This window comes from Nyctereutes procyonoides, unplaced genomic scaffold (genome assembly GCF_905146905.1).
Source record: "Nyctereutes procyonoides isolate TBG_1078 unplaced genomic scaffold, NYPRO_anot_genome, whole genome shotgun sequence".
Taxonomy (NCBI): domain Eukaryota; kingdom Metazoa; phylum Chordata; class Mammalia; order Carnivora; family Canidae; genus Nyctereutes; species Nyctereutes procyonoides.
In genome coordinates, this window is record NW_026575135.1 from 72,143,474 (window position 1) to 72,165,912 (window position 22,439).

At 43.4% G+C, this 22,439-nt stretch overlaps 1 protein-coding gene and 1 long non-coding RNA gene across 3 annotated transcripts in view; one reads left to right on the forward strand and one right to left on the reverse strand.

Annotated features, from left to right (window-relative positions):
- Positions 1-6,750: 6,750 nt before the first annotated feature.
- On the reverse strand, positions 6,751-10,754 carry LOC129494906 (uncharacterized). Its single transcript, XR_008661430.1, has 4 exons — positions 10,628-10,754; positions 9,606-9,731; positions 8,512-8,665; positions 6,751-7,252 (listed from the first exon to the last, which is right to left on the reverse strand). It is a non-coding gene; the product is annotated as an uncharacterized LOC129494906 (long non-coding RNA).
- Positions 10,755-10,910: 156 nt separating this feature from the next.
- Positions 10,911-22,439, forward strand: part of CNOT6 (CCR4-NOT transcription complex subunit 6) — a 69,726-nt gene continuing 58,197 nt past the window's right edge. Inside the window, exon 1 of one of the 2 annotated variants that reach the window (XM_055302155.1) lies at positions 10,911-11,097. The gene's annotated coding sequence lies outside the window, so the exon portion shown is untranslated. The remainder of the gene's footprint in view (positions 11,098-22,439) is intronic. The other variant, XM_055302154.1, reaches the window with a different exon arrangement.

The following is a 22,439-nucleotide window of genomic DNA, read 5'->3' on the forward strand; positions in this document are numbered from 1 at the left end:
TTTACACAGAAAAAGCATTTTCTTGAATTCAACCACTAAATCATGATAAAAATTTTCAGTACACCGAATAAAGAAGGATTTCCTTGGCCCTGTAAAGAACATCTGCAAAGCCTATTGCTAACATCATTCCCAATGGTGAAGACTGCATGCTCCCTCTCCAGGATCAAGAACAAAGTAAGGATTTCTGCTCTCACCAGGCTTATTCAGCATAGTACTGTTAAGAACTCTGACACTGTTCTTAAGAACTGAGCACTGTTAGAACTGTGACAAGGCGAGAAAAAACAAAACAAAAGGCATACAGATTGGAGTGGAAGAAATGAAAACATCTCTACTTGCAGCAGCATGATTGTCTACATAGAACATTCCAAAGAATATGCAAAAAATCACCGAGAACTAATATATGAGTCTGGTAAGATGACAGAATACAAAATTGCCGCACAAAAATCACTTATATTTTTGTATACTGACACTAAACAAGTAGAAATCAAAACCAAAAATACCATTTAAAATTGCTTCAAAGAGGGATCCCTGGGTGGCGCAGCGGTTTAGCGCCTGCCTTTGGCCCAGGGCGCGATCCTGGAGACCCGGGATCGAATCCCGCGTCGGGCTCCCGGTGCATGGAGCCTGCTTCTGTCTCTGCCTCTCTCTCTCTCTGTATGACTATTGTAAATAAAAAAAAAAAAATTTAAAATTGCTTCAAAGCAATGAAGTGCTTAGGAATAAATCTAGCAAAACATACACAAGATCTGTTGGATAAATTTCTAAAATGCTGATTAAAGAAATCGAAAGAGATTCGAGGGACATACCATGTTCAAGATTTGAAAGAGTCAATAGAGTCAAGATGTCAATTTTCCCAAATTGATCTATAGATTTACCTCAATTCCTATCAAAATTTCAGCAAGGTTAATTTTATAGATATAGAAATGCTTATTAAATATGCTTATTTTTTATATGGAAAGGGAAAGGCTCTACAATGGCCCAAACTATTTTTAAAAAGAAACATAAAGCAGGAGTAATAATTCTTCATATGTTAAGGCTTTACTAAGCTACAATAATCAAAACACTGTGGTATCAGCAGAGGGATGGTCACATACATCAATGGAACAGAAAGAGAGTTAAAAAACAGATCCACAATTAATTTTTGTCAATTAATTTTTGACAAGGGAACAAAAGCAATTCAGAGATGGCCCACCTTTTCAGTAAATAGTACTGGAACAACTGTGCATTCATAGCCAAAACATAAAAGCAAATAAAACCCTTGAACTGAGCCTCCCATTTTATATAAATTTTAACTCAAAATGGATCATGGACTTAAATGTAAGATGTAAAGCTATAAAACTTCTAAAAAAATAAGAGAAAATATTCTGTATTCGTATTCTGTAGTCTGACAAAATATTCTGGCAAAGCGTTCTTATATTTGATACCAAGAGCATGATTCATAAAAAGACTAACTGGATCTCATCAAATTTTAAAACTTTTGCTCAGTCATAGACCCTGTTAAGAGTATGAAAACACAAACTGTGGACTGGGAGAAAATATTTGCCAGTCACATATCTGACAAGGGACTTGCACCTAGAATACACAGAGAACTCTAAAAACCTGACATTAAAAAGACAAACAATCCAATTAGGAAATGGGCAAAAGACACACAGAGGCATTTCATCAAAGAAGGCATAGAGAGGCAAATAAGCAGATAGCTAATGGAAAGATGTTCAACATCATTAACTGTTAGAAAAATGCTAACTAAAACCACATGCCTATCAGAATGACCAAAATGAAAACTAGTAATAACACAAATGCTAATAAAGCCGGGGAGAAACTGGATCACTCCCCAGTGAGGTGAGTGAAATAATGTGAAATAATACAGGATAATATAATTGTTAAAAATGCTGTCTGGCTAAAAAAACGCTGGCTGGAGGCTAATCAGTTCTCTTGGAGCATCCAATTATGCCTGCACCCCAGCCACCTTCTTTATTGAGCTATCAATCTTCTGCCCACTATACACCTGCCTTAATTACCCCGGGGCCAGGTACCAGACGACCAAGGACAGCTCCTATGCCCCAGAACCCACCAAAATGATTCAAATAAGCTAATCCAAAACTTATTTAACCTTGCCTTGCCCATTTTTTTCCTGCAGAAATCACAACAAACACAATTGCCCATAATTGCCCTCTTTCTGCCTCCTGCCCAATCCTGGTGCTTCCCCATGTAGCCCTACACCTACATGGTGTGTTATATTCCTCCCAATGAGCCTGGGTCAACAATACCATAAAATTCTTTGTTTTTTCTCTTTTGATCTGTGTCTGGCCTCCATGTACCTCACCCAAGGTAATACACTTGAAACATATGGCCACTCTGGAAAATGGTTTGGCAGTTCCTTTTAGAACTAAAAATGTATGGGCAGCCCCAGTGACCCAGCAGTTTAGCACCACCTTCAGCCCAGGGCGTGATCCTGGAGACGCGGGCTCGAGTCCCACATTGGGCTCCCTGTGTGGAGCCTGCTTCTCCCTCTGCCTGTGTCTCTGCCTCTCTCTCTCTGTGTCTGTCATGAATAAATAAATAAAATCTTAAAAAAAAAAGAACTAAAAATGTAGTTATCACATGAGCCAGCGATGACACTCTCCAGCCTTTATCACAGAAGAGTGAGAGCTCATTTTTAGCGGAAAGTTGTATGTGAATGTTGTGCGTGAATGTTCTAGCAGGCTTATGCATAATAGCCCCAAACTAGGGATGACCTTAATGCCTTTCAACTGATGAATGGTTAAATAAACTGTGGTATATCCATACCGTGGAACAGTATTTAGTAATAAAAACAACTATTGTTACAACAACTCAAATGAACCGCAAGGAAGTTATGCCAAGCCATCACCAAAGGATACATGCTGCATAATTCCATCTATATGGCCCTTGTGAAAGAACATAATTAGAGAGAGGAGGTTAGTGGTTGACCTGGGCTAGGGACGGGTGGGGAAGGGGAGGACGTGTCTGTAAAAGCACAGTGCAGGAAGTCTTGAGGTGATGGTATAATTAAGTATCATGACTGTGGTGGTGGTTCCATGAAGCTACACACATGACAAGATTGCATAGAGCCACACATACATGTACGCTTGCATAGCCAAGTATATGTAAAGTGGTACAATCTGAATAAACTCAATGATTTGTGCCTCATGTCAAGTTTCTGGTTTTGATATTGAACTAGAGCTCTACAAGATGTGAGCATCAGGGGAGGTTGGGTGAAGGGTGCATGGGACCTCTTTGTACATTTCCTTGCAATCTCATGTGATTCTATAATTAATTCAAAATGAAAAGTGTTTTTTTTTTAAGCTGGAAAGAAACTTCCATAAAGGAAAATAAGCACAGCAAAACTTCAAAATCTTCAAAAGTCTCAGAAATTGGCATCAGCTACATATTCAACTGAAAATTATGTTGTTGTTGTTGTTGTTGTTGTTGTTGTTGTTGTTTTAAATGTAAGAGAGGCTAAAACCAAAAATGAAAGAAAGCACTCAGAAGAAATCAGACCCCAGGTCCCCTCCCCTACTCTGCTCAGCCAGGTGTCTGCCCCTCCCCCACTCTGGGGTTTTTATTCTCTGATGAGAGTAAAGCAGAGGGTGTCTCAATATTTATTCCTACACAGCTGTAAGAATGCTGGCAACTGAAGGGATGTTGGAAAATTTCATCTTTATTCTGGAAGAAGAGTTATCCTGTAGTCGCAGTACAAGTTAGCCATTTGGCCTCTTTAAAATAACTTTAAAAAGAGGAAAATGGGAGGATGGTTAGCTATACAGCAGTCACTGGTTCTTACCCATCTGGTTTTCTAGGAACACTTCTCTGGAGGTAGAGTAAGTTATTGGTCAGCCCACCTGGCAGTCCTTTGTCCACTGGCCTCTACAGCTTTACCCCTGCCTTCTACAAGGTACATTATCTTTCGTGTTCACATTAGACTTGGGAATTAGAGTGCCTGCTTCCGGCTGGTGCAGATTTGAGAAATTGGGTGTTGCTTACAGGGTTAAATAATTGCGGAGTCATGGGCCATATTGGTGGTTCCCTTGGCAATATATTTCCCTCCAAAACCTACTAGGCTTCCATTCTATTCACACTTTATTAATTCCATATGAAAGTACTCATAGCCAAAGATATTGCTTGGACACAGTTTTAAAATCTTAGGAATTGAGTCATTTCCTTATTTGCTTTTGTGGTCTGCTCATTACCAAATTTCACAACCTAATGAAACTGAGGCTATTTTTTAAATAATCAACTCAGTTTGAAAGGCAACACTCTCAGTCTACCTTTCTCCCAGCAAGCTTTAGGTTTCTGCATGATGGGGCATCAATCTTATCTCCAGCCAAAGACACACCTTGATTCTGGAAGAATTTAGCCTTGAGCTGGTATTGTGTATCTCTGTCATAAAATGCTCAGCAACTAGGTTTCTTCCAGCTTCCATTCTTATTCTGACCATTCTCATGGTCAAAGATGGTAGTTTCAAGTTCCAGGCAGCAGGACAGCAGGAGGGCTAAGGGAAGGAGGCAGCAATAGATGGGGGCTTCTTTGGGGTTGGGAAGAGGAGGCTCCCTTTGTTAGAAGAAGTATGCATGTGGGTATCTGGTACACAGAGGGATGACCATGGCTGAGATGGTCATCTGTTCAACAAAATTCATGCTGTTCCTTCCATTTGTATAGGTTCGTTGCTGAGAAGCAGCTGCTCAGACAGAATCAAGTTCTAAGCTTGTGAAATCTTTCCCAAGGCTTTTTTGCATTTCGTGGGATACATGACTAGTTCTCGCCAGCAGAGCATGGGAAGGAGTGCTATGAGTAACTTCAAGCTAAGCTAGTTAAGAAGCACTTAGGCTTCTCTCCATCTCTGCCCTGTTTACCAGGTGGATACAGAGGGCTCCAAAGCCTAGGGCAGGGATTCTTAATGTTTTTTATGCCACAAGCCACCTTGGTAGTCTGGTAAAGTCTGTAAACCCCTGTTTACAGAATAATGACAGAATAATGTCTTCTAAAGACATTATAAAGACAGAATAATGTCTTCTAAAAAGCATTAAATATGATACATAGGATTACAAAGGAAATCAGTTATACTGAAATATGGTTACCAAGATATTCTATTATGACATAATTTCTATGCATTTGAATAGCATATCAAATCACAAGATCTACTGGAGGCTCTAATAGCTACTGCATTTTCGAAGTAGTAAATGAATGAAAATGATATTTCAGGATATCCCCAACATTTTCTGTTAGGATGAAGACAATGTTTTCAAACTAGAGAGAGAGGGTTACTCAACATTGTGAAAGCACAAAATATCATTGAATTGCAAACTTTAAAATGGTTAATTTGGGGTGCCCAGGTGGCTCAGTCGGTTAAGCGTCTGCCTTCTGTTCAGGTCATGATCTCAGGGTCCTGGGATCAAGCCCCACATTGGGCTCCTACTCAGTGGGAAGTCTGTTTCTCCCTCTGCCGCTCCCTCTGCTTGTGCTCTCTCACTCTCTCAAATAAATAAAATCTTTAAAAAAATGGTTAATTTTAAGTTATGTGAATTTCACCCCAATCAAAAAAGAAACAATTAACTGGGGGGGGGAGATCTCCCCAACTAATAGGATAGAATATTAAACTGTCAGGCTGGGGTTTCCACTGGTGATAGAAGTACTACTCATTCTACTGGGATTGTTACCTAGATTCAAAATGGCAGGAAATGTGAAATTTTTTTCATCTGGGTTCACAGCATCCTACCGTGAGGTCTAGGCACAGATCCCTAAGGAGTACCTGGACCGCCCCCCCACCCCCACAAAAACTCTTGAACTAGGGATGACAAATCCACAAGAGGAAGGAGCTTGGGTCCCCAGGTCCCTGAATCACTACATGCAAGAAACTCCTCTGCTGATAGAGTTGTTACATGAGCAAGATATTTTGTATTTGTTTATTATAGCAGCTAGCATTACCCTGAGGCAGTAAGTTCCCATTTCTGCTTAATTATGAGTCAGGCTTCTATTCCAGAAACTGAATAAATCCTAACAAATTCAGAGAATGACCATAAATCAAATTACACATAAAGACTCTGGAGACTCTGTCACCTCAGCCCCTCCCAATGAAGCCTCATGGCCCCTACCATCTCTGGAGAGACCCACAGTTGGTCTCCTGCCATCACGCCAACACCCCATATGTCCCATAATAAGTAGCAAAGGAACAAAATATTTTTCACCCAGGGTAGTATCGGTGATGAATCTGCCCATAGAATTTGATGCAAATAACCCTAATGTTTGGACTTGCAGACTCAGAGTCAGTAAGCACCTCATCCAGTAAGCATATTTGAAGGGGTTTTGGTGTGTTTGTTTTGTTTTGTTATTTAAGGCCAAAGCTTTGTAATTAATTCAAATCTCTAGAGAGTGTGGCTGGAGTAGGGCCAGAGATGAGACATTAATTTTCTTCTTCCTTTCTGCTGTTTGGTTTTAATCATTTTTGAAGTTTTTTGTTTTTCTAAAGATTTTATTTGTTTATCCATGTGAGACACACACACAGAGAGGCAGAGACATAGGCAGAGGGAGAAGCAAGCTCCGGGTGGGGAGCCTGACGAGGGACTTGATCCTGGACCCCCGGGAATCACACCCTGAGCCAAAGGCAGACGTTCAACCGCTGAGCCACCCAGGTGTCCTGGTTTTAAGCATTTTTGAAACCATGACCGCAAATTGCTTATACAACAAGGAAAAAGGGAGTTTAACCTTAGAAAAAAATACACTTGAAAACAGAAATGGATTTGCAGCCTTTGCCTGTTCCCACTACTTCTTTACAGTGAGTCTTCAGGGAGAGCATCTAAGCTCTGAAATGGGAGAGCCCCACCCTGTCTCCCACATTCTGAGGCACCAAGGCACTTTCTCCTCACTGTGTACTAGTAGTTGAACCAGGACTGGATTGGTTCCCAGAGAAGCAACTAGCAGGAGGTCTGAGCAGGTACAGCTGATACAGAGGCCTTGGACCTCGGCTTCTTTCTGCCTTTCTACATCTATTCCTTTCTTCGAGAAACGGTAGCCTCAGTTTTTTGGGGGGATTCTCTCCCCCCGCCAGTTCTTTTCATATATGCTTTGAGTGATGTTGAAGATAATCCAGGTCCAAGAGTGGGCATGTGACATCTTCCTGGCCAGGATGGAACATTGCCCTGAATGTGGCATTTGGTTCAGGGATGAAAATGAGGCAGGCCCAGGATGTCTTTGGAGTCTGGCAGGAGCTGGCATCCATTCTGCTTCAGTGTGGTCCCTGATGATAAAAACCAACATGGAGGTGAGCATAACTGAGTGGCATTAGCCCCCAGATCAAGCCACACCTAAAGCTGATGTCTATTTCCTGGCCTTTTAAAGCTGTTTAGGCCAGCTAATTCCTTTCTTGTCCTACAGCTGTTTGAGTACAGTTTTCAACCAACCGCAGGTTAAAACAATGGACCAGGGACCTTTCTGAAGAAAACTGTGACCTGAAGGCCTTGAGCCCAGAGAAAAAGAGACAGATGACTAGGGTGGATCCATGTCTTTGGGGAGTCAGAGATCTTGGTCATCAGTTCTGGTCCCTAGCCAGCAAGTCTCCACCCTGAGAGAAAGCATCAGATTATCAAAGCTGAGTGGCCAAGGTTCTCATAACAGAGAGGAAGAAACTGGGAAAGGCTGCAGGTTGGAAAGCCTCAAAAGCAATCCCAGTTAGTGGCATGGAGGCCACAACGTGAGTCAGACTTATATGCGAGCTCACAGCATGGCAGGAGACATAAGAGCATCTTCTGCTAAGTCCCCTAATGGAGGGACAGAGGGTGGAGAGCTGAGGAGACAGTGACCAACTCTAACCAGGGAAGCCTTCTCAGAGGTGTGAGATGGAATCTGCTCCTGTTCTTTAGCTGTCCTCAACTCTCCCTGAGGAATCCCTTGCCCCCTCTCGATACATTTGGTTCATGTAGGGCTGACCTCATGCCTTGTTACACAGAGATGGGGCTTAGGCCAGGCCAGTGAGAGACTGTCCTGGGCTTTTTGCTGGAACAATGAGGAAAGAAGTACTCTATCCACATGGAGAAACTGGTAGAATCTGGTAGAAGCAGATGCTGGTGGCCATCTTCCTTGCCTCGTCAAAAGTCTGTGAGGACGCTAGTGTGGAGGAGCAGAGCAGAGGAGCAGAGTGAGGGAGTCAGATCGATTTTTGAGGACATCTTATGATGCCTGAACTTTTCAGTTACATGACATCTGTGTACATAAATGATCTCTTTTTTGTTTGTTTGTTTGTTTTCCATAAATGACCTCTTGCTGCATAAAGCCTATTTGAGTTGGGGTTTTATAAGTTGCAATGGGGAAGTCTTGCCTAACACAGGAGGCTCTTTGATCTGGATCTGGAAAGGCGAGGCATTTGGTGGTTTCTCTTCACAGAGAACAGGATGTGCTTAGGGAGGGCCACCACTGGTACCTTCTCTGTGGTACCTAGCCTAAGGAGATGGCCCCGAATAAGTCCATCCTCCCTGTACGTGCATGCAGCTCCTGACTTACTTATATCTTCTCTTCCTGAATCTGGCTTGGGCTTGTGACTGCTTTGACCAATAGACTACAGAGAACATGATATTCCTCAGAAGGTCTGCCAGCTTCTTCTTCTTCCTTCCTCATGGAGCGTTGGGTTGCCAAGTAGGACATCTAGAATAACCTGCTGGAGGAAGAGGCCACAGAAAAGCAGAATGACACATTACACAGAGATACAGGTCTCACCGGGGGGCCCTGAGATGGCAGACATCCAATCCCTAGCCACCACCTCAGGTATAGGCATGAGTGAGACCTCCAGTGAGACCAGTAGAACTGTCTAGCTGGACACCAGAATCATAAGATATAAAAAAGTTGTTTTATGCACTAAGTTTTTCGGTATGATTTCCCATCCTTCATATACACTGTGCCGATTATAAAAAGTAGCTCCCTCTAGGCGGATGAATTACCAAAAGGCACTTGTCTGTCCAGGCTACAGCATCGGTTGCTAGGGCACAGTGCTCAAGTGGGGGGAGAGACCTAGATGGCTATCAGTCCCTCAGGTAGGTGATACTGAATAGCAGGAGCTGTATGTCAGTACTTGGTGGTCTAGGGTTGGAGCATATGGACAGGAACGCTTAGGGGTCAGTCTGCACTTGTCTTATCAATCCCTCACCCCTGCTGGGCTTTTGGTCCTGCCCAGCCCCCTCCAGTGTCCTCTGGCACTTGAGGACTAGGCTGTCACTTGACTTTTTGGAAGAATACAGGTAAGGACCATCCCAAGGCCATGCTGGAGAAACAAGCACGGGACTCCAGCAGCTTCAGTCCTTCCTCTTTTCCTCGCTCTTCCTACTCTCCTCTGCACCTCAGCAGCAAGCAGCCATCCATTTCCCATAACCTCCTAGCCCAAGTCATCTTCCCTGAGGGGGTGTCTCACTTCTTTGCTACTGTTAATTTCCGGAACCAATCTCACACCCGTTTATTTCTTCAGGGTTGACTTTTCCAGGAGCCAGTGACCCATCCCTGCTTGCCTATCCTTGGTAGGTGGACGGACGGCCATCCTTTCCCCACGCATGCCTCTATAAAGAATGTTTGTTGGACGTCTCTCTTGGCCTAGACGGGGAACTTACTAGGGCCAGGGTGGGGCCGGACTCCTCTGTACAGTGTGGCTCCAGCACGGGGTCTCAGCACCTGTCAGGAACGTGCCCCGAAGCAAGCACCATCCCCAGTGATCTCTGCTCGCCTTCCGTCGCCACCTAAGGACAACAGCTTGATTTCTTTTTAAAAATATTTTATTTGGGGATCCCCGGGTGGCCCAGCGGTTTGGCGCCTGCCTTTGGCCCAGGGCGCGATCCTGGAGACCCGGGATCGAGTCCCACGTCGGGCTCCCGGTGCATGGAGCCTGCTTCTCCCTCTGCCTGTGTCCCTGCCTCTCTCTCTCTCTGTGTGACTATCATAAATAAATAAAAAATCTAAAAAAATATTTTATTTATTCATTCATGAGACAGAAAGAGAGAGAGAGAGAGAGAGAGAGGCAGAGACGCAGGCAGAGGGAGAAGCAGGCTCCGTGCAGGGAGCCCGACGTGGACTCGATCCCGGGTCTCCAGGATCAGGCCCCGGGCTGCAGGCGGCGCTAACCCGCTGCGCCCCCCGGGCTGCCCGCAGCCCGGTTTCCGAAGGCCGACGTCGGACAGGGGCTCTGGCTGGGACCCCACCACCACAGCCTCCTCACTGTACTGCACGGCCGTGAATGGGCCGACACGGGGCACTAGTTAATTTTTTTCCCGCCTGTTGGAGGCAAGAAGCCGCTTGCGCTGCTCAGGATCGCAGGTCTCCGGCAGATGAAGGCGCCGCCGGAGGCAAGTCTGCGAGCCGCGCCGCATCCCCACCAACGGAGGAGAACGAAGGGGAAGGAGGCCGAGGAAACGGAGGGGAGACAGCACACAGAAGTGAAGAGCCTGAGACAAGAAAAGAAAAAGAGCATGGACGGCAAGGCGGAGGGCAGTGAGGGGCAGAGCAGGGACCCAGCGCGACAGGAACGGCCGGGCAGGGCGGGAAGCCGGCCGGAGCGCGGCTCAGGAGAGCGCCGGGCCGGCCCATCGCCGCCCAGCGCGGAGGGGGGCCAGGGGGCGGGGCTTGGGGAGCGACCCACCCGCCGCGCAGCGAATGGTCGCGCCCGGAGGCGGCGGCCAATGGGCGGCCGGGATGTTGGAGCGGCGGCGGCGGTCGGGGTGCTCGCTGGCTGGGGGACGGCGGCCGCCGCCATGATGCTTGTTTGCTTTCAATGAAAACGAGGGGGGCGCGAAGGAGGAGGCGGCGGCGTCGGTGGAGGCGGCGTCGGCGGCGCGGAGGCGAGGGCGGCAGCGGGCGCAGCGAGGAGGGCGAGGCGGGAGGCCGAGAGGGCGGGAGGGCGTAGCGGTGGCCCGTCGGGGCGGCTGACGCGGTGGCGCTCCAAGGGGGAACAAAGAGCGGCGGCTGAGGCGGCGGCGGAGCGGCGGCGGCGCTGCAGCGGCGGGCGGGACTGGTATGGTGGTTCCACAGGTCAGACCCCGCTGCACTCACAGGGAGGAGGCGGCGGCAGCGGCAGCGGCAGCGGCGGAGGAAGGCGGCGCGCCCCGAGAGGTGAGCAAGGCGGGCCCGAGGCCCGGCCGGGCGCCGCTCCCCGCACTGGCCGCGCGCGGGGCCCGCTCGGTCGTGGCGCGCGGGGCCACGGCGCGGGCGGCTTGAGTGTGAGGCCCGCGAGCCCGCAGCTCGGCCGAAGCGGCGGCTGTTGGGGGCCTCCGAGGTGCCGCCGTGCGGGTCCGGCCAGCTCCCAGGCCGCGCCCCCGCGCCCAGCCCGGGGGGCGGGGGGCGCTGACTGACGGCGCGGGCGCGGGCGGGGGCGCGCCGGGGGCGGGGGCGGGGCGGGGCGGGGCGGGTATCGGGGACTCTGGGCCGGGATGGGTGGCAACTTTGGCGGAGGGGCTGTGTGGGATCGTGCGTCGTGGAGTGTGGCACTTCGCAGTTACCGCAACGCGGTGAACCAGCGGTTGACCCCCTAACCCGAAAGTATCTCAAATTCATTTGAACGCAGATTTGGGGTCGGTGGGCGGGAGTGACAGTGACCTGATTGAAGAGGCCCTTAGCACCCGACGGAGAGATTTCTGGTATCGCTCAGAACTTACTGGAAGCAGTTTTCTCCCGTAACCCCAACCGCTCGTCTCCCTTTTTATTTCTAAGCACCAATCGTTATTTTCTTTGGAAACTTTTTCTCTTTGACACTTTTCTCCCCCCCTCTCCCCCCGGAGAGCCTGCTAAGGAACACCTGTAATCTTTAACTGTTACCGCCGATGACGGCACTGTGCAAGTACCCTCGCTTGACCCATCTTGCATTTACTGTGTTGAGCTGAGGTAATTTAAATAATCTGCTTGAATTTGAGTTCCCATACTTACTGTTTTCTAGGTGCGTTGTCTCATTAGTGCTAGTATGGAATTTCTTACATTCTTGCGTCTGGAAATTTCATTTTAGGGAGGAAGAGAGGGAGTATGAACTAGTGAAAAATAAAACGGCGGGTAATGGCACTGATTGTTTTTCACAGGACGCTAGGGTTTGCCATTCCAGAACAGTTCTGCAGGCTTTCCGGGCTGATGTGGTCATAGATCAAAAGGTTTTGAAGATTTTCTTTGTAATTGCTGTCAGAACATTTGTTACAGTCTTCAGAATGTGATGTCTGTTAGAGTTGAAATTGCTTCATGTTTTTTTGACCAGTGATCTAGTGTAGTCAGTATGCTTTAAGCAAAATATTTGAAAAGCTATGACTGTGGAAACAGACCTAGAAAGGTTCAAGTGACTTGGCCAACGTGCTTGCAGTGAAGAGGGAAAGCACATGAGTATATGAGGTATTTGCTGGAGATTAGTTCTTTTGGGAGGGCAGAAGGTGTTTTAATGGGTAGAAATTATTTGTGGTAGTTGTGTCTCTTCAGTTCGCAGTTAAACGAGATACCAAAGTAGTCAAAACAAGAATGGAATAGAAGACAAGTTTTCTTGTGAGACTGAGAAGATTTGCTCTGAGAGTTGATACGTGCATAGTTTCAGAAATGTCTCAATCAGTGGTAATGTTGATGAAGAAGCCCTTTGAATACATACTTGGTTTGTAGGTGTTTTCAGGTTTCTTAAATCTTGGTGGCAAATTAAACCTACAATTTTTGTGAAATTTCAGACTGTTAAGTTGGTTATAGAACTTGGTCCTGGCTGCAGATAAAGGCATTAAAGGAATTTGCCCACTGTACTTGTAGTGATAAATTCACATTTTGGTCAGTGCTTAGGCATTCCACTAGGTACATGTTAACCTTCTTACATTGTTTGAAGCTTAAGCGTTTTTCATATCCTAGTGCAATGAAAGGCATAATGTATGTAAGGCATACTGGAATAAATGGTCAGTGGTGCTCACAGCTGTAGACCTTGGGTCATAAGGGCAAGAGACCAATATTTGCACACTGGCAACTTCCCCATATGCAGAGTAGACTGGTTGGGAAGCCCTTCCTTTTTTTTTTTTTTTTTTTTTTTTTTAAGATTTTATTCATGTATTCTTGAGAGACACAGAGAGAGAGTCAGAGACATGGCGGGAGAAGCAGACTCCCTGTGGACTCCATCCCAGGATCAGTCACTGAGCTACTCATGAGCCCCTGAGAAGCTCTACTTTTAAAGTGTTTATCGCTTTGGAAAGGTCCAAATAGGTTCAGCTAAGGACATGTATTTTAATGCAGAAAAGGCTTGGATTTGTAGGTATGCAGTGCTTGTATACGCTCTATTGTTGTGAATGGAACTTAATGTTATTGTCTAGAAAAATGTTCCAATTTCAGTGTTAATCCTTTTTTTTTTTTTTAATTTTTATTTATTTATTTATTTATGATAGTCACAGAGAGAGGGGGGGGCAGAGACACAGGCAGAGGGAGAAGCAGGCTCCATGCACCGGGAGCCCGATGTGGGATTCGATCCCGAGTCTCCAGGATCGCGCCCTGGGCCAAAGGCAGGCGCCAAACCGCTGCGCCACCCAGGGATCCCTCAGTGTTAATCCTTAGCTTCCATCTTGATGTACTTGTTTCCTTAAACTTGGCTGCTACTCACTCTACCAAGGTAGCCATTTTATAACAAAGTGTGATTAAGAAAATGCTATATGAAATTAAGAAATACTGAATAAACTGTAAACTTATGTATACAGAGGCTGGCGCATTAGAGTACAGTAGAATGCACCATATTTTAGTATTTGAACAAATATTAAAGAGGAGAAAGTTACTTGTGTACAAAATGGGGACTTATACATACGTTGCCTTAACCTTACCGCTTCTCTGGCCTTTACCTCTCCTTCATCCATCTGTATTTTCTTGATGACTTCATTTATGTGTCAAGGAATAGCATATTCTGGGTACAGCGTTGGACTCAGAGAATTCAAAAATGAATTGTACTCAGTTTTTGCCATGTAGTCTATAGGCATAGAAGGTGTACATAGTGCAATGAGAGAATAGAAGAAAGGATCATTAAATTTGTGGAAGACGTGTGAGCAGCTTACAGAAAATGACCTGGAATAGATGTTTGTCAAACTAGGGAGAGGGGATCATTTTAAATAGAAGAGAGGGGTGAGTGTACTGAGATGACAAGAGTTGGGGTAAGGCCAGTAGTGAGGTGTACTAGAACAAGAGAGTGACTGGAGAGGTGTGTGTCCTAGGTTTTGAGGGACGGTGTTTGCTCAGCTAAACATGAAGTTTATCTTTATCCCAAAAGGGAGGAGCCGAAATATTTTTATTAGGGGAGCAAGGTGATTTAATAGACCACTTTAACATCCAGCATGGAGGATTTAGTGGAGGCCCTACATATAAAATATAAAGTCACTTTTGAGACAGTATGGAGTTAGTGACTCTCAATCTTTTTAACCTGGATATAGTGTCTGTTGTGTTCCTTATATAACGAACTTGAGGGTTTGGCCAATTGCTTTATAATAGAGGGTTATTTGAAATCAAAATGTCAGGATGTTTTATTTTTATTTTTATTTTTTTAAAGATTTTATTTATTTATTCATGATAGTCACAGAGAGAGAGAGAGAGGCAGAGACACAGGCAGAGGGAGAAGCAGGCTCCATACAGGGAGCCCAACGTGGGATTCGATCCTGGGTCTCCAGGATCGTGCCCCGGGCCAAAGGCAGGCACTAAACCGCTGCGCCACCCAGGGATCCCTGTCAGGATGTTTTAGAAGTTAAAAGCAGTCAAATTAATGAAACCCATAAAATGGTACACTTGAAAATTCGGGCATTTGTTTTTTGAGCTAGGCTTAGGCATACTGTAGAGCTTAAGCTGGAGAAAACCACCCTCTGCTCTCTAGAAGTGAGGGACACCAAGTTTAAAGGTTGTGATTGTCCTAATAGTCTGCTGGGACATGGGCTGTATGTATGTGAATCTTGTGGGAGGGCAGAATTTTCTCTCCAGTAACTTACTGCAGTTGGAATATTGAAATTTTCTTAAAGTCTAAGAGCTCATCATAGAGCTGATAGTTTATGTAGCCCACTCTGCTGTGAAGCAGCATAGAGGTTCATGAAAGTTACCATGCTATGCAAAATTGTGCAGTAAAAACTATAGGCCCAAAGGAAAAAATGAAATCAAAAACAACACTAAAAAACTTAGTGGCTTATTGTTAAAAATAAACCTGATGAAAATGGTAACACAGTTTTAGACATGTGAAATGGTTAAGGAATGAATATATAAATGCTGTAATAAATGGGACACTTTACATTGAGAAAGTTTTGCTTGTGGAGACGGGCATGGAGAGGTTTGCTGCTTGTGAGTTTCTGTGAAATGGTAGAAGGCAGGTTACCTGAATGGTAACATGGTTACATGGTTACCTGAAGGTTAACATGGAATGTTAGAGTAACACCAGATATGGGTGGGTGGGTGTGGCTTATCACACACATAGCGAACTCATGGGCAGATAGTGTTTGAGGTATGTGTGTTTTGTTTGTTTCTGCACAGCTCATTTCAGCTAGGTGCAGTTTTCTACCTTCATCTAGTGCATTAGATGCAGATAAATGGTATGCAAATGAGAATTTCACTTTGTGCTCACATTCCCTGATATATCAATCACGTTGGAACAAATTCACATTTCAGAACAAGCAATATAGCAGAACTAATTATACGTGAATACAGCATTTTAAAATAGTACTAAAACTTGGTTCCAAAAATACTCAAACACCCATATGTCAGGCGCCATGTATCGACTTGCTATCCTTATGGGGCTTATGGTCTTTTGTCCCAAGTGGATTTATAGTGGGGTATAAAGACGAATGATCCAATAAAGCACTCATACAGTAATGAGGAATATACAAAGCATTTGGGCCATGCTGAGGAAGGAACAGCTAATTTTTTTTTTTTAAGATTTATTTATTCATGAGAGACATACAGAGAGAGAGAGGCAGAGACACAGGCAGAGGGAGAAGCAGGCTTCATGCAGGGAGCCTGACGTGGGACTCGATCCGGGGTTTCCAGGATCATGCCCTGGGCCGAAGGCAGGCGCCAAACCGCTGAGCCACCCAGGGACCCCGGAACAGCTAATTTTGTTTGGGAAATTTGATGGAGTCATCTTAGAGATCTTTGAGCTGAGTTTTGAAGGGTGAATAGGCACTTGTCAGGCTGAGTAGGACTTTTCCTGGAGAAGGGGAAGCATGTGCAAAGTGAGGTTACATACAACTTGGACTGTGAAACAAGATGCAAGGATGAGGACAGGAGGGGTGGCCAGAAACAGTCAGTGAATAGTCTTAGGCTTTTTCTTTAAATGTTAGGACTTCTGTCTGTCTATAATGGGGATCCATTGAGAGGTTAACTGGATAGGAGTGGGGAAATTGTGACACACTTTTTTAGGAGACACATAGTAAAAATGTGGAGGTTAGATGAAAGGGGTCAAGAAACTGAGGTCAGAGAGTTCATTTAAATCCTTGTGAGAGGTCAAGGACATAATAGGAGCTGGAAAAGAATAAGATAAATTTGGGGCACCTGGGTGGCTCAGTGGCTGAGTGTCTGCCTTCGGCTCAGGTCGTGATCCTGGGGTCCCTGGATCCAGTCCCACATCGGGCTCCCTGTAGGGAGCCTGCTTCTCCCTCTCCCTATGTCTCTGCCTCTTTTCTCTGTGTCTCTCATGAATGAATAAATCTTTTTTTTTTAAAAAGGATCAGATAAATTTGAAATATAACAGAATTAGGGATAGATTAGCGATGAGTTATAAAAATAGTGTACCATTCAGAAGTTTTTTAGCTTGGATAACTTGGTATGGTTTAACTTGGGAAGTAGAGGAAGAAGAGCAGGTTTGGACAAGGAAAGTGGAATGGCTTGCTTTTGATTCTTCAGTTTCACATGGCCTGTTGGATATTTAGGTGGGTATGTCTAATAAGTATTATCTGGACCAGAGAGTGCTTAGGGATTTTATAGATTTGACTATTATATAGTTAGTGTTGGAACTTACAGCATCACTTGGGAAGAGTCTATGAACAAATGCTTTTCACCTTTTTGGGGGTGGTAGGGTTCCCATTTGAGAATCAGTTGAGCATTTTGGAATGTGCTGAGAATGAAAGTACATGTAAGTGTGAAACTTACTCATGGAGTTCACGTTAGTATAGAAGAGGAAAAGGAGAGGACCAAGGGAACCCTTAGAAACAGCCAATATAAAAAAAGAAAAGAAAAAAGAAACAGCCAATATTACATTTTGGACAGGACTGCAATAAAATGATTAAAGAGGTAGGAGAATAGGAGAGAGCAAAATTACAGATTGTTAAGAGAAATAGAAGCGCTGAGCAAGAGTGTGTTTTCAGTGGTGACTAGTGATGGCCAGGTTTAGGATAGGATGAGCTCTGAGAATGGTTTAATAGGATTTGGCGGTTAGGTGAATATAAGCAGAGAAAATTTTTCTGGGACTTGGGAGCGTGGGAGTCAGACTCTAGGTTGGGTTTTGAGCAAATGGGAGGTTAAGAAAAAGTTTATAGACTGCTGTTTGAAAAATTTAAAGTGGAAAAGAGGGAAAGAAGGTAATAGTTTAAAGAAGAGACGGGATTGAGAGAAGGTCGACACCTATATTGTTTTTCAGTCTTATGTTTTCTTTAAGTCCAAAACCGAGGAAATGAATTTCTAATGTGTGTATATATATATATATATATATATATATATTAGAAATACATATTATATATATAAGAAATATATATATATAATATATATATTATACATATATATTTTAGGCTTTTCCCTGATATGATTGGCTGAAATGATTGACTTTGGTCACATGAAGTTATTTTCTTTGTGATTTCAAAAACAAGAAAATTTTCCTCATTGGATGTAGATCTGATGTAAAATCATAATGTTAGAACTTTCAGTCTTAAATTACTGGAAGACTAACATTTGCTTTTCATACCCCTTGCTAGGTTTGTGTTTGTCCTGTGCTCAATAGTCCAGAGTTGAGTGAAGTGTCTGATGCACTTTTATTTTTATTTTATTATTATTATTTTGGTTTAGAGAGGGGGAGTGCAAGTAAGAGTGTGAGGAAGGGGCAGAGAGAGAGAGAGGGAGAGAGAACTTTGAAGCCAACTCCCCTTTGAGCACAGAGCCCACACAGGGCTAGATCCCTCCACTCTGAGATCATGACCTGAGCTAAAAATCAGGAGTTGGTCACTTAACCAACTGAGCCACCCAGGTGCCCCTAAATGTAGAATAGTATCAAAGAAGGAATCATTAGGGATCCCTGGATGGCGCAGCGGTTTAGCTCGGCCTAGGGCGTGATCCTGGATACCTGGGATGGGTTCCCAACATCGGGCTCCCTGCATGGAGCCTGCTTCTCCCTCTCCCTGTGTCTCTGCCTCTCTATCTCTCTCTCTCTCATGAATAAATAAATAAAAATCTTAAAAAAAAAGAGAGAGAGAGAAGGAATCATTAGGCTTAGTCATTTTCTTTCAAAGTCACTTGCTACAAAAATATACCTTAAAAAGTAAGCATGTGGAGATCTAGCCAAGCAGAAATTAATCCGTGATCTTTTATCCAAAAAGAGCATTACAGGTGATTCTCTCCATTCATCTAGCTGTTGTATATAGATTTTTTAACTAGGCAGATTTTGAGTGGGGGACGTGTGAGTGGGATAGATGAAAAAGGGTATTAGAGGAGTCCCTGCTAATTAAAGACCAAGCAGAAATGAAGATGAATTCACGTTAAGTCAAAAATATTATTTGCACTGAGCTTTTTTTTTGGGGGGGGGGGTTTCTTTCACAAGATGGTATAGTTAGTTCTATGTAAATACCACAGCATCATAAAGCAGTATCTGATGAAGCCAACTGCCATGTTTTGTGGACCAACAGTTTTTCATATATTTTCATTTAAAATTGTTGAAAGTGAAAACCGTACTTTATTTGGGACATTTAAAGAATTACCATTTGGTTTCTAATTTTAGGGAAACTAGAGAAACTCAGACTTAGGGATTTGTAGTCACAGGAAAAAAATAGCTTTGTTGAATGCTACTAATGTAAAAGACATTGTGCTTTACATGTGTTATCTTATTTAATCGTCATACCAAAATTGTGAGATAGCTTCTTTGTAAATGAGGAAGCTTTAATCTTAAAGGTGAACGTAAACACATCTTTCTTGAGATAGGTCTGTTTGACTCTAGTTTGTATTCTTAATTTCACTGTACTTCCCCCACTTCCGTCTTGACACACACTCATGGTGCTGTGGCTTGGAATGGACCTTTGATACAGATTTGAAAAATACAGGGAGACACAGTTGCTGCCCCAAACTTATAACCATTTACACTGGTGGCTAATCCTGTTGATAAAATAGGGCTGCTTGGCAGATTCTTATTATTTTTGATTCTGTTTTAGGTTATAAATAAAAAACCTCATGAAAGTCCACATAAGAATACTATTCATCCTGGTCCAAAATCCAGTTTTTTAAAGCATTTCACTGTTTTAGGAAAAGGCAATCACATATGCTGTCAAAAAAGCCGTGTATAGTGGAACTCCATTTGGACAGAGTTGCACTAGATTTCTTTCCGAAGCTTCTGAAACATCGTTCAGTAGTTTTAGAGCAATATTCTAGTGTTGTTAAAGGCTTTTTGATGATTTGTAAGGTCAATATCATGAATAATTTTATTTTTTTATTTTTTAAGATTTTATTTACTCATGAAAGACAGAGAGGCAGAAACACAGGCAGAGGGAGAAGCAAGCTCCATGCCAGGAGCCTGACGTGGGACTCGATCCCAGGACTCGAGGATCACGCCCTGAGCCAAAGGGAGGCAGGCGCCATATTGCTGAGCCACCCAGGGATCCCCAATAATTTTCTTTAAGAGGAAAAAAAGAATGAGTGGGTTAAAACCTCCCAAGTGATTGTATATATGAATTAGCAGCTAGAATAAATATTGAGTGCCTCAAGAGCCCCAAATCTTCACTAAATAGTGGTAGCTATACTATTACAAGTCATTGTAAAGAGAGGGAGAAGCAAATGGATTATGGAAAATCTGAAAAAAAAAATTGTGAAATGAAAAGATTTCTGTTCGCTTCCATCAGCTGTTGTTTGGTGCCGAAGCTGTAAACCGGATGGTTGTTGGTAATCTCATGCTAAGGAGCACACTTAGGATTGATGGCCTCACTTGTCTTATCTTTTTGATCTTGGTGAGGTTTTACCACACAAATCATGGTTTTGGCTTAACACCGTATCAAGTGAACACTCAGTTTTTGCTGATTAGATGGCAGATCACATTTGTCTTAGTATGTTGTTCTGTACTTTATGTTTGACTTCAAATGTAGAAGATAAAAATCTAACCTAGCAAATATTTGTATTTATTTTGGGTTGAAATTTGTGAGTGGCCTATACTTGGTGTCTTTATGGTTGTATTTTGAGTTAATTTATTGGGTGGAATGAAATTGCTAGAATTTGAACCGTTTTGGCCTTTAAAATTGGTGGCTTCTTGAGGTTATCACATAGGAAACTTCTGTGTACTACTCTCTGTATTCATTCATGTGTTATTGGGCACATGCACATGGTTAGAATTGTGTTTTAACAGCAGTATAGTCCGTCTGTTACAGGCGGTCTGTTCTGGGTTGGGCACTGTGGATACAGATGGGTTTGCCAATCTTTTCCTTTTAGAGATTGGTATTGACTGCTACATCCTGCTGTTCAGCTGTGTTTTTGGAGGAATATTTTACCATAATTTCAAGATCCCTGTTTTCAAGGAGACCTTTTTTTTTTTTTTTTTAAAGATTTTATTTATTTACTCATGAGAGACAGAGGCAGAGACATGGGCCTTGGGAGGACTTGGTCCCAGGACCCTGGGATTATGTGGGACTTTATGAGGGCCTTTATGAGGGCCATGTGGGACTCGATCCCAGGACCCTGAGATTATGACTTAAGCCAAAGGCAGATGCTCAACCACTGAGCCACCAAGGTGCCCCAAAGAGGTCTTATTGATTGGAAATTTTAGTTAAACCAATTTGTCCTGAAACTTATTTTTGTACTACTTAAGGATTTATTAAGGAAATTGTGTATGTGATTTTGGGGGGAGGAGGAGTTGGCTATAGTTCTTAGAGATATTACTAAGATGGTATTTGTCTTTTTCATTCTTACTCTCTTACAAGTGTACAGCGGACTTTTCCAGAAGCCAAAAAAAAAAAAAAAATGTGATATCTGATCAGATTCAGAGTAGATGTGCAAATCCAGCTATCTTTAAGTATGTCATACATTAAAGGGATTTGCAACAATGTAAGACAGTGTCATTCTTTTCATGAAATTTTACTTTGTTTTTGAAAATAGTTTTCATAAATTGTTAACATATGGTAGGTTTATTATATATAACAAGTTAATGGATATTTTGAATTTTCTTAGTCTGGTTTCTAGGACAGCAAATGTTGACAGGTATAACCCACATAGATGAAAGCTCTTTGAGGTACTTGTGAGTTTTTAAGACTGTGTAAGCATCCTGAGATGATAGTGTTTGACCTCTTCTGTCTTAAGAGTATTAGGCAGAGTTTGGGAGTAAAGAAGGCAGGTGTGGACTAGCTCTGGAAGATGATACCTCTGAGAAGGAGACTGGAGGGCTTATGGTCTCAGCAATACAATATTTGGAGATGGAACATGAGATCTTGGCTTTATCAGTGATAGAATTCTAGAGTTGGTGAGGGGGCTTTGTTGCTAGATTTTACTAGGTTCAAACCCCCCAGCTCTATTACTTACCAAGTGTGTGTGACCTTGAGCAAATTATTTAAACCCTATGTCTTAATTTAAAATGAAATGAGGATAGCATCTACCTTATGGGTTGCTTTGAGAATTAAATTGAGAATAATACAGGTAAATGACTAATGGTTGAGAGCACAGACTTGTGGATCAAACTTGGATTTAAATCATAGTTGTGCCACTAGAATCTCTGTGACCACAAGCAAGTAAATTATTCTCTGGACCTTCCCTGTGTTTGTAAGGAGAATGATAGTATTTATTTGCAGGAGTCCTAAGGGTTAAATGATATAATGTACATGAAAGGCCTGCATAGTCCTGTCACGAGAATTAAATGCTCAAATAACATTGGTTGTTCCTGCCTAGTGCCCTGTGGCAGATAGGCATGCAGCAGTTTTGCCCTTACCCCCATTTGTTCGGGATTTGCCCATATTTTGCTAGAGCATGTCACTAAGGTTATGTTTATACAATTCAACCTTAAGTTTGTCTCCTTGATTCTTATCCTAGGCTATCCTAGAACCAGTATTCTCAGTTTTTGGTCCTTTCTGTCTGATTTTTCTAGATTTTGCCTTCAAGATTAGAAGCCTAGGTATTAGTTTTTCTTATTGCTGGTAAAATTGGCACTGCTTCTGTTGATACACCTGTCTCTTACAAAATGTTGCACTTTTTTTTTTTTAAACTATCACATCTTCTTTCCTTGAATTTTAAGAATTATTTGCTTAAAATTACTCATCAAGAACTTATTT